General features: G+C 34.6%; 1 long non-coding RNA gene across 2 annotated transcripts; it reads left to right on the forward strand.

The window, feature by feature from the left end:
* The first annotated feature begins 236 nt into the window (after positions 1 to 236).
* LOC122568246 lies at positions 237 to 4,570 on the forward strand. 2 transcript variants are annotated; one of them, XR_006317039.1, is made up of 3 exons: positions 237 to 349; positions 3,808 to 4,032; positions 4,104 to 4,570. It is a non-coding gene; the product is annotated as an uncharacterized LOC122568246 (long non-coding RNA). The 2 variants fall into 2 exon arrangements; XR_006317028.1 differs by lacking the exon at positions 237 to 349 and adding an exon at positions 3,582 to 3,721.
* The last annotated feature ends 3,704 nt before the right edge of the window (positions 4,571 to 8,274 follow it).

Below are 8,274 nucleotides of genomic sequence, written 5' to 3' on the forward strand. Positions count from 1 at the left end.
GACTTCAAACCCATCTGTTCGTTTCGATTTTTGACAGAGCACATCCAAGTTGCAATTCCAGCTTGAAAGAGCAATCAAATGTTGATCGTATGATCGAGAAAAATTAGCAATATCCGAATTCCTTTATATCCATAAAAATCCAGCGGACTCGAGTCGACGATTGTCGCCAGTGGCTTTATCGCTGTGTATAAAAGCGAAAGACGAACAGTGACCAAATTTATTCAGCCATCCATCGTAAAAGCAGGAACACTCGCCACGCCTTGCCTCGTATTTCGAACGTAACATCCGTGAAACAATGGTCGTAACCGCGGAACTCGAAATGTCGATAAAGCCGCCATGTCCCGGAAATGTGAGTTCGTCCTTCATATTCTATTTCGTTTCTGTTTGCCAGAACAACGAACCAATCTTGCTACTGTGACTTATTTTAACGATCAATTCCGCGTAACAAATATCGATGCATACGGTTATCGGAAATCAGTTTTTAAAACAGTTTGGGAACGTTTTCGGGCTTACTGCAGAGGAATTCACGAGCTTCTGGTAGTTAAGATGATTAAGTTTAAGGGTGCTTCTTGTCAAGGTTATTTGTGGCTTTATCACCTTCTAAGAATATCTGTTCATGATTTGTGAGGTAATTCCACGCCAAGTCAATTACTTTTGGTGGAAATGGACAAGAACTGTAAGATTTGAAGCTTCGCACTTTTTAAACAAATTCGAAACCAGAAAAATGATAAGTTAAACTTAATTTCGCATGAACTATATTATATTACACTTCGAGAAAATCCCTGACATCGATGTTAAAAAGTAATTGGTTTTACATTAAATGGTTTCACAAACAGATGGTTTATAGTTAGATAAAAGGATTTAACATGATTCCTTGTTTTCAACCTTTTGTTCTCTTTCTTCTCGTTTATTTAATGCCACGCCATTCGTTAAAGTATTAATAACGAGAATTGTACTCGTAAAAACAATAAGTGTCTGAAATTAAGGATCTTTCAGTATAATTTCATATAAGTCAGCTTGCTTATAAAGCTTTATAAGAAGAAGTCTTGTCAAAACCTTCACTAAGGAACCTTCAATAAAGAACCTTCCCTGGAAATGTGCAACGAATCAAAAATATGATAATTTTAAACATCTCGATTATGTTACCAACAACGAGTATCTTCACGTAGCTATCAATCACCTGCGTGATCACAGAAATCATCAAATTGCAGAATAATTTATATATTCATAATACATATTCGCGAAATCATAACTTATCGTAGCAGTTAATCATTAAGAGAACTCCTCCAAACAAACAAAGCAATCAGGCCTTCACACGTTAGTCATCATCTCTGATTATTCGATGCTAAATGCGTCAGAATAGAATGCGTTTCAATAGATGCATTGTATTATGTCATGGCAGTTCCAAGCGTCCCGACTCCTCCAAACATTAACTTCAACTTCACCGAAGCAACAACGTCCGCCAATTTCCCGAAATGTCTATTGACACCTTTAGTTTCGCTGTTTCACGAATTCACGACAAGTAGCTCCGTGAATTCACTTAGCACCGTTGTAAACGTTTTATGCGCGACACAAGCGTTCCGTGCTTGTTGAGCATTCGTTCTATTTTCAGAATTTACGACCTTTAGTCGGTCAAGGCCGTTTTTCGAACATAGCCGATCTTCATTTTCTGAATTTAACGATTTTGAATGTTTATATATGTTTATTAGTCTTAGATTTTTGGTAAAATATGTTTAAAAGCTTTGGTCTTATTGAAATTATATTATCGTGCAGGTTTTCTTAGAAAAGACAAATTTTATGCGAAATAATTGGCATTATAAGAGAAAAAACTTGAATGAAATAAATGGTGCAATGTCGATCAACTATCGACTATGTTGATAACTATGAAATTTTGACTCTGGACGATCGAGGAACCTCACAGATTACTTGCATTGTGAAATACGCGGGAGACGTTTTCCCAAAACAGGGCGAGTTTCACTATAAATAACGTATGCCGAAAATTATGGCAACTTTTGAGAAACTTTTAAGAAGTAACATACGAGTACATCTAGCTTCCCTACTGAGAAATCAAAATGTTAGCGCAGACTGTACAACATTTCGGAAGTTGTCATATGAACAACATTTTAAGCTAACAGCTAAAAATTTAATTTATAACAATTGATTCCAATTTTGTCAAAAAACGAAATCATATTTACTAAATTTTCGATACACCACAAAAACAACAAAATTACCAAGGAAAATTAATTCACATTCCACGCATAAACTACCTGCACTAATTAACATATCACAGGCCACAGGAAGGAAAAAGAAACATTAGAAAATATAAACCTACAACTAACGTCCAACACCTTTTTCCACGTCCGCGCCATGACAATAATTATCTCATAATCGTGGCACGCCTTTCATACGTTAACCAACAGCATACACTTTATCAAACTACCACGTTGCATATCTGTAATCAACGTCTGAAGACGCATAATTTTCATACGATAAAACAAAGTGGTGACGTTAATAACACTATAGAGACACGTTTTATAATCGATGCGATGTTCAATATGGATCGATGGCAAAAACGTTGCGTCTCCAGTTGACATCGAAGATGGACGGCTTCCAGTCGTACAGTTACCCAGTAACGAGTCAATCTGGATGCATTTTGCAGACCGAAACAGCGACGTCTAAACTAAATATTTGCATCGGATGGCGTCGCGACGTTCGAGAGCGGCTAACATGAATTATTCAGAGTTATAAAGCGGCCACGCTCGCGCTCGCGCCCCGGTAATTGCTGATTTCTGAAGCAGCGTGATTCAGGATATGACCGCGCGCACGTGGACCGATGTCGTGAATCGATTACATGCTGCGGCTCAACGCTGCATACACGCGACACTACGAGGGTCATAGTGAACATTGGGTCGTCGAGTCGTGGATTTTCCGATTGTGTTGCAGCGTTCTCTGTTGTTAGTCAGTTGTTTGTTGAAAGCAATATATTTGGATCTTTGCAAGTGAACTGTTTGCTAAAGATTTGCAGACTTTTGAATTTTTAAAGAATATTGAATTTTTTTAATTTCGAGTTTAGTATTTGGGTTGTTTAAACTGAATAAGTATAAATTTATCAGGGATTTCCGAAGTCGCGAATACCTTGAAATGAACACCGAAAATTTTTGTATTATACGTTATGTGGAAGTGGTTACGAATGCGAATTCAATGTCCTACGATATACGTAATTATATTCAGTATCAATTTCATAAAACTGAAGAAAATTTAAACTAAAATATTCTTACATTTTTACTACTCGAAATTTTTAACATTTTTGCATATTCAGCTGCTTTAGATATATAATATGCAAATTCACGTAGAACGTTTTCGTTTAAAAAACAAACAGGTTGCAGCGTTACGTAAAAGAGGAAAAATGGATTTAGTCAACAAAATGTTTGGATAGGTGGAAATATTTCCGTTTGCTTTACTTCGCAAGATATTAAAGTGATCAAGATAATTCTTCATTTTTCTTTCCCCAACTTTCAATTATTTCTACCGGTGTACAAATACCTATTACTACAAATAGAAGGCAACCGAACCTTTTAGTGAAAGTGAAAGTACACGAGATAGTGGTTGGCAAAGAGAAACAGAAGCTACTTGAATAATTCCTCCCCTTAAGACAAAGCAACGAGGATTTAACTACTTGGAAATCCTCGTTCGGCAACGAAGGATCCTAAACAGCTCTCGAGTAATTAAATCAGAAAAAAACTACACGATAGAAACACAAGATTTCTTCTTTCATTTATCCATTAAAACTTATTACATTTATTACAGTGAAATCCCATTGGCATCTCTGGAACAACAACTAATCTCTTTCTATCAAACGCGATTATCACCGAGAAGCGCGATTCAACGTGATGGCTCGAGTATCGAAAACAATTTATAGACATCCGGAAACTCCTGTGTACACTGTTATAAATGCTAGATGCACTCCTGGAAAGTGCAATCTCATCGATTCTCGCTTGGGAAAGCACGAGACATCGCGAGGAGACGTCACCGGTGAGTCTCCGTCATCCTAAATTAGAAACCGATTTATCGATCCTTTACGTACTTTTCACGTCTCTTACAAGATTCTGCCGATACGGGATTCGCCAATGTCTCCTATTGAGCCCAATACCAATAATGTGGTAGTTGCAGCCACGGACCGCGGTTCAGAGGGAATTGCTTCCAATAATGTCAGACACACCCGTCTAACTTCTCGATACGTTGGCCTTGCCAAACCCTCAGGGATGTTTGCGGCTCGATACATTCGTTCTATCTGTACGATTAAAGAAATCGATTCCTGCTTACTCTTGGCACGTATCTAGAAGGTATACGCAAGCACGTCGCCATCGATGGTCCACTCACGGAATTTTCACGGATTGTTTGTTTGGATGTAAGATTATTTCTAATCGGTATTTTTTGTCTTGAGACAGATTTTATTGAATTGGGATGACTTTATATTAGACAAGGTTTCAGATGATATAGAACAGGCTTAGTATTTAATTTGAAACGTTTAATTGCCAGAAGACATTATTGGAGAAAAGATGTTATGAGATATAGTGGTAATATGTTGTGTGAAATATGTATAAGTAAAGTTTTTAATTGTTATTCAAGTTTACCGGTACTTGAAATCTGTCAAGATAATAGCTTTAATTTTCTTCGCAAAATTCTTGTCTAGTGTAGTATAGTATGGCAAGCATGTAGTTTTTGGCAATTATTTTGTATTTTCAAAATTTTAAATGTAAAAAATTTAAGAGGATATATTCTACATATAAGAACATCAATATATCTGAAGTATTTGTTATACATTATTAATTTATTTTGGTAATATATATTATTTTATCTATCTATCTATCTATCTATCTATCTATCTATCTATCTATCTATCTATCTATCTATCTATCTATCTATCTATCTATCTATTTATCTATTATATATATATAGAATTTACAATCCCTAGATAAATCACTTTAGACAAAATCAGAATATCTAAAGATATTAAAATTCATATATACATAAGAAATAAAAATTCCTATCAACTTACAAGAAACCTAATATTATGTTAAATAAATAAAAGGATAAATAAAAGAATAAATGTTCCTATACATTATTGGGTACTCAGGTAAATTAACTGTTAACATATGAATAAAAATAGCATAAACATAAATTTTTTTAAAATAAAATATATCTTTGTCTAAATGTCAATTTGTAAGAGATCTTGTGAATTTTAATTCAAGAATGCAGCTAGACTACATACCTCTTAGTGACAGTAGCAATTTTACAAACTGAGAATTAATGAGCGATCCCTTGTTATAGTTGCATCCGCTGCCTTAGTAATTACACGAAGATATATGACGCAGCGAATTCTAGATACAAGGAATGAAACATCGATTAAAAAGAGAGCAAGAAGAGAAATAAGATAATTTATGCTGGTAGCTCTGCATTTGATCACTTACTCGTGTTATGTCGTAGATATATATTGATCAATGTGCATATTTCAAATTGAACAAGTGTTATTTCATGCACAAGTTTATATATATATTTAATATCGTCGAATATTCTGAAAAGAGTTACAGCAAATTAATTTATCTTGGTATATTTATTACATTTAAAAGAATAAGAAATTTTATTTGTATACCCATAATATTACAATGAATACGAATTTTTCATAAATCATATGTCTCTGCCAAGATATGTGTCCATCCTGTAGTCTTAAAAACACTTTACTATTTATTAGACTTTTACTTGGAAGTCTATTGGTGATGACTATAGTATATACTTACTACTGATTTATATATATTTATACCTACTTTGGCTGCTGTTAATCGTTGTCACGATTAACATTCTCACGAACCATACAACCTTTCTCAGAGCTCGTCATCATCGCACAAGAACAAACGACGTAAGACATTACGAGCTGAAGATCACGAGAAGTGGTTGAAGCGGCAATTTCTTCGAGTTGACTTATTTTATCCGAGCTCGTTCGGGTGTGTATTACGTACACGATAACTGGGGCGAATCGTTCCGTTCTTTTCGGGTAATATGAGCCAATCCGCGGAGATCTCTAGGTCATAGAAATGATAGCGGCATGTAACACACTCGTACGTACTTCTTGTTCGCGACATATCGGAAAATTGATGTATTTGACGGTTGAACGAAATATGATTCCAAATCTCGAAATTTCCAGGTAACAGCCATCAAGGAAACTAAGATATATTATATTTAATGAAAATTAAAATACCCCTGTAACAATACAATGTCTAATCTGCAGCCTAGCTATCAATTCGTCCGCGTGGCGTTCTTGAAATTGTTCTTGTTTGTGCAAATATGGTTCTTTATAGTTGGGTTAAATTGAAGTGGGATACGATTCGGAGTTGGAAGATAATAGGTTAGTACAGGTAGCTTCGAAGTTGGAGAGTGTATTTTGTTTGGTTTCCAAATGAATGAAACCTTCTATTATAAGAAATTCCAGTTTGTTGTTGCGATTTTTTACAGTACAATGTATATATAAGTATTTAATATGTAAGGGTAAATCAATTTTAGTTAAATTTTGATACGTGAGAAGATAGGTGATTCCTAAATAAATTACTATGTTCAAAAGACTTATAAGCTAATGAGTTAACCCTTTAATCTAACTCATTACAGCTACACGTAAATTTCCTATCATTATAGTAAGAAACTGAATGTTCCAATTATGAAAGTAAAGAAAAGTAGAATTTAAATACTTGGAAAACAATTTTATTATTGCAACGGTTATTTCAAACAACTTCAAACTTGCGAGTATTTATTGTCTTCCCCTGTCAGAAAATAATCAATAACTATAGATTGACAAAAAACTTTACGATATAAACATGTTCTGATAAGTCAAACGGTCATGCTGCCTGAATTGCATAATCACGAACACACCGAGAAGTTTACACTTTGCTGTTTTCTTCGTTATATTTTGTTACCGTTTCATCATTACCTCTACGAAAAGTTATACTCGTGAATTGATACTCGTGTTCGAAATTCTCGTGTTATATAATACAGCAGTTATTCGGAAGCCAAAGTGGCTTCTGTCCATCTTCCGTAAATTTCTCTATTTCATAATCAGGAAACATGTTGAAACTGTCTAAAAAAAAAAAAAAAATAAATTACTCCTATAAGATTATTTGCTTGCAAGAATGTGATATAAATAGTTATTAAAAGATAACACTTGTAAACTATAACTGGAATGTTTGTGTATTTATATTCGAGATTTTAAAAATTCAACGTATATGATATTTAAATGTACAAAAATTTATAGGATCTGTTTCAGAGACTATAGAAAGCAAAAGAATTTTCCATTCTGGTAACTCGTATAAAAAAATACGATAAAATGTATACATATACACTAAGGTTGTATTCGGTATTCGTCTTTCAAAGTGTTGGGGCTCGACCAAAAGGTATACGCGTGCTGGAAAACAGGTCGGGCGCGGATGGTAAATTAACGAGGGTAAAGTTCATTCGAACTGATTTCTTTGGTCAAGCAATATGTTTGTTTTGCTGCATGCCGTATTTCCTCGGATTTGCGTTTTCTTGTTTCCCACGTCCCGTTTCATGGATACACGGTAAAATTTTTCATCGGCGCGAATCTCACTGCAGCTGCACCGCATCCGATTCCTCGACCGACCAACCAGCCGAATTTTTTTCCCTGGCCCACTTTGAAAATGCTCCTAACAGGTGCTGCGGCTGGGCGATTCCGCTGGGAATTTAAGTGTAACGAATTTTCACGGCTATTTTTGCACGTTTTAGAACACCCGACGTAAACATCTACCTAGTATAATTTAAAACGAACCCTCCGCGAAACGCGGAAGCCAGTTTAACAAATTCGGTACGCTTGGCTCGATCCATTTACCGTTTGCTGTTGAGCATAGTGAAAAGTTTGTGCTTGCGAGGTGAAAGATTGAAAGATGACAGATAATATTTTCTGTTTTAATATCAATATTTTTTTCAGTGTATATAAGTGTGTATAATATATATATTATTTATTGTAATGTATTAATTTAATGGATATAAAAATACGATGCAATTGCGTAATAGATTCTTTTTTGGAGATGGGTTGAATGTATCGAAAATTTTATTATTCTAAGCATTATGTGAATGGACTTATAATTTGGAAATCTAAGGACAAAAAATAATGTAATATATAATTGAAAAGGTGCAGTGGAATTTTACTTGGATTGCCAATTATTCAATTTATCTACGAAGAGTTAATATTCTCGAAAATGATTCTACATT

Source organism: Bombus pyrosoma, linkage group LG1, assembly GCF_014825855.1.
Source record: "Bombus pyrosoma isolate SC7728 linkage group LG1, ASM1482585v1, whole genome shotgun sequence".
In the NCBI taxonomy this organism is placed as follows: domain Eukaryota; kingdom Metazoa; phylum Arthropoda; class Insecta; order Hymenoptera; family Apidae; genus Bombus; species Bombus pyrosoma.